The sequence below is a fragment of the Tupaia chinensis genome, unplaced genomic scaffold (assembly GCF_000334495.1).
Source record: "Tupaia chinensis unplaced genomic scaffold, TupChi_1.0 Scaffold000451_2, whole genome shotgun sequence".
NCBI classification, from domain to species: Eukaryota; Metazoa; Chordata; class Mammalia; order Scandentia; family Tupaiidae; genus Tupaia; species Tupaia belangeri.
In genome coordinates, this window is record NW_006159958.1 from 2,443,822 (window position 1) to 2,448,349 (window position 4,528).

Sequence of the window (4,528 nt, forward strand, 5' to 3'; positions counted from 1 at the left end):
ACCAGGGCGCGCCTGCTGCCCCCGCAGCCCGGGGAGGTTCCCTGGGCGCTGCCCCCACCTGCAGAGGTGGCAGGACGTCTCTGCCGAGGCCCCACCCTGGGGGCGCGGGGGCCGGCAGGGCAGCTCCCCCAGCCGGTGGAGGACTCCTCACGCCAAGTGCTCCTCTTTCTGCGACTCCTCGAAGCCTTTTTTTGGTTTTAGAAGTGAAGGAAAAAGAAAGACTGTGTGCAGCGCCCCCCTCCGGGAGAGGGGGTTATGGAGGCGGCTGGGTTAGTGGTGGGAGCGGGGCTGGGCAGCAGGCGTGGCCGGGCCGGGACTGGGTCACCCTCAGCGGCTCCTCCATACCTCCCCCTGACTTGCTCCTTCATTTTCGGTTTTTTGGGGAGCAGTTGGGATGCTGCCCCCTTTAGGGGGAGTTATGGACCTGAGGTGGCGCTGGAGGCTGGACCCGCAGAACACGCCGGGTGCGGAGTGAGGAGGGTGAAGACAGCAGCCTGGCTCCGCAGTGTGGCGGGCAGGCAGGGGCTGGCCCCCTGGGTTTGCTCACCCGCACACCCCTGTCGGGACGTGCGGAGCCTCGGCCACTAGGCTGTGCTGGGGCCCCGAGTCACGGGACATGTTCCTCGGCGCTGCTGGGCCTCAGGGTGCTGTGGGCTAGGCCCTGAGTGGGCAGCTGGCTGACCCCTGCAGGACCAACTCCTGCAACTGGTTAGACCCCAGGGGCAGGGCCCTACCAAGAGGCATGGGTAAGTGTTTTAGGGTTCCAAGGTGCTATCAGTAGGGCCGGGGGTAGGGCTGCTGTCGCAGAGTACCCCCATCCCTCACAGCTACTCTGGCTGTGTCTCACACCGGAAGGACATGTGTGTGTCTATGTGGTCTCTGGCCCCCAAAGCCCAGCCCCAGGCCTTATCCTCCCCCTGGGCCCAGCGACATCGTGCCCCTGCGTCCTTGTCCCTCCTAGGGCTCTGTACTGGTGGGCGGGGCACGTGCCTGTTCAGGCCCAGAGAGCAGGGGGCTGGGGGAGCCCGGGCGTGCCAGTGCTTGCCCCACGAGGCCGACACGAATAGGATACTCTTCTGTTGTCATTAACGTCTTTATTCCTGCCTTTAAAACGGGGAGGAAGGTCCCATAAGCTCCACATTTCTAGTTAAGCTCTTTCTTATTGTGTTTATACGGATTTGTTTGTTATGCTCTTTGCACCTTAACCCCCCCACTTCCCCACTTTGCCACCTTCCCAGCATGGCCAGCGTTGGACGAGGCCTGGGCCCGAGTGGAGCCATGGCGGGGACTGAACCCTCTGACCTCGTGAGGTCCATGGCGCTGGGGCAGGGGGCTGGGGACATTTTAATCATCAATAAATGAAGCACTTTATTCTGTACAGATGTGGGCAGGCCCGAGATGCCCGAGTGATTTGAGGGTCTATAATCCAAGCCACATCGCCCTGCTAGTGTTCTGGGCTTGGAGGGACTGCCAGCAGCTTTCTTGGGCTGGATCCCTTCCCTGGCCTGGAGGGAATGGGGGCTGCACTGGGTGGTGTAGACCGGAGTCTATAGATAGCCTGGGATGCCCCTGCACAGGGGAGAAGGTAGGCCCCTCCCCAAGGGAGGAAGCTATTCCTGCCTCGCGAGCCTTTGGTCTCTGTAGCTCCCTCCCTCCAGGGCCGAGGGGTCCAGCTTCGTGGGGCCGGTCCTGGTGTTCTAGATTCCTGCTTTACTGTAGTTCTTTCCTTCTTGTACCCCGTGATCTCTGGGCTTCCATGACGTCCTCAGGGTCCTCCCTCCCCCTTGCTGTTTCTCATCTTTGGTCCCAGTGCCTGGCAGCTCTTCAGAGCTGGCTGACATTCCCCCCAAAAGTTGATCTTTCCTCTTCCCCCATGGTGGGCTGTAGACAGGACCCCCTCCATGGGTTCTCCATCCCCTCCATCACTGACAGTGTCTCAGGTGAGGGGCTGGTGACCCTGTCACCTGCTGGCCCCACTGTAGCCTGAGCAGGCCCGGAGGGGCCTGGCCAGGCTGTGACGCTGGTCTTTTGGGCCGTGATAAAACAAGCAGAGGTCAAAGACAGCGGGAAGACCTGGTGGTGAAACTGCCCCAGGGTCTGTGCACGTGCCCTCTGGGGACAGGCAAGGGGTCCAGACAGCTGGCTGGGTACTGCCCAAGATGGTCATTCTAGCTGCAGGTGAGCTTGGCCAACCCCGCTCCTGAGAAGCCCCTGTCCCTTGGGACAGGGGCCCTATGTCCCTGGTGCTAACTGCTCTCTGTCTCGGCCCGTGTTGATGGGAGCACCTTTCTGGCCAGAGCAGGCGGCCAGCAGCAATAACGGGACCGGCAGTGCCAGTGTGGATGGGGCTTCTCGTCTTACCAGCCTTTACATTTCCTTCGTAGTTTTCAAACAAATTAACATGCACCCGGATGTCGGAGTGAGGAAGCTGGGACATCACACCCACTCCCTGGGGCTGGAGGTGAGGGGGGCTCAGGACCACCTCGGAAGGAGATCTGCGTGGCTCCCTCTGCCTGGTCGGACTTCCCAGCCTGTTCAGCCGGCCCCTGGGTCTGGAGCCTGGGCCTGCTCCCTCCTGGATTCCCAGAGCCGGCTGCAGGCCCCGTGACCACAGTCGTGGACCTGAGCCAGTGTCCTGCCTCGTGCTGCACAGCCACCAGGTGCCCTCACGGGCCCAGTGTCAGCAGGACATGCCCAGGCAGGTCGTGTGAGCCCTTGTGGTGGTCATGTATGTGCGCCTGCAGCCCCAGGTCTGTGAGGACCACGCATGGGAGCGAGGAGAAGGGGCAATAAAGTCAGTCCAACTCCTGACCCTTGGCCTGGCCTCTTCTTTACCGTCTGCCTGCCCTGACGGTGGTTAGAGTGAGGGCACTGTGACCCCGCGGCTCGGCCTGCAGGGTCCGTGGGCGTCTTACCTGGATGGCTGACCATGACACCCACCTCCCTTTCTTAAGGGTGGGCTGGGCTCAGGGAACCCAGGGACTGGAGCTGGGTGTTGGGTTTGACCTGGGACCCAGAGGAGGAGAAGTCCTAGCTGCTGAGAGGGAGGCCCCACAGCCCGCATCTGCTGGAGGCCAGGCCTGCACGGGTTTGGGTCCCATGAGCACCAGGCACGAGGCCCGGGAGCCATGGTATGCAGGGACACACCTGGTCCATTCATGTGCTTAGCTCTGGGGGGCTATGATGAGCCATGGCAGGCAGGGGACCTGCGTGGGCCAGGCACTAGAGACCCCGATATGGCTCCTGGAAGGCAGGTGAGTAGCCTCCCAGGAGTGTGTGGGCAGGTTCTGTGGGACCTCGGTTATCTCACCGCACAGGCTGACACCCAGAGCATAGCTCTGTCCCCGAGGGAACTCTGGGCCCTGGGAGGTGGTGAATGAGGTCTCTGCTTTTGTGGCACCAACCCCTGGATACATAGAGCGGGGTCGGACAGGTCCTCCCTGGACAGGAAGTGGGCTGGGAGAGAAGTCAGGGTGGCTTCACTGGCCAGAGAGGAGGTACAGGTTCCCAGGATGTCACTGGTGTTTTTCCGCATGGTCTGACTTCTTTGAAAGGAACAGGCTTGCTTAAAACACCCTACAGGGACCAGCAGTTAGCGTGATGGCTATGTTGCTGGACTCCCACGTAGTCAACTGCAGTTCGCGTCCCGGACTCAGTGGCTTAAAACTCACACCGGGCACGTGTGCGTGCGTGCCCAAGATCCCGAGAGGAGAAGGGATTGTGGTGTGGCCATCACCCCTGGGGGGTGATTTCTCACTTTCTACCTCTCTGTCTCTTTCTGTCTGGCGAGCGCACGTGCCCTATAGCAAAAACCTCTCCAAAGAAAAAAAAAAAAAAAAACATCCTACAAACAAAGCTCCCCGGGCCAGCCCCGTAGTGCAGAGGTTACATGCTGTGTACGGAAAACGAGATCCCGTGTGGCCAGCCATAGTTCCAGTCTCCTCCCCAGAGATTTGAAAAACACATGAACATGTGTGCATTCCTGTCCCATATCCTGGAGAACGGGAGACACGTTGGGAGTGCTTTCTCCCTCCCCCTCTGGTCTCCTGGTCTCTTTCTGGCCCTGCTTGCGCCCCCTGGCAATATGAAAGAACCAGAAGTGGAAACACTGGGGTCTGGGGCCGCTGTGAGGAATCCACTTCCTCTTGCTACCCTCAGGTTGTATGACGCCTCTCTCTGCATCCTTTCCCCCCTCCCCATTCTCCCAGTATTCCCAACTGCGCACTCCAGGGTCTCCACCTCGAGCTCGAGGCTATGAGGCCCAGGCCATTGGGTAGCTGGGGAGCACTCCGGAACTCTCACGGTCCCTGCTGAGCTCAGCCACACCTCACATCCCAAAATGTGGGCCAGAGCAGCGTGGCCTCCTGGAGAAGGCCTGGCTTTCTTCCCTTCTAAGGTAAGGCAGGGTCAGCAAGATGAGGACGGGACAGACCCCCACTTAGCAGTGTTCTGGGCCAGCCTCCTGACTGTGTGGCTTTCTCGGGCCTTGACTGACGCATAAGTCAGGACTGGCTGGGTTCTGCTGCAG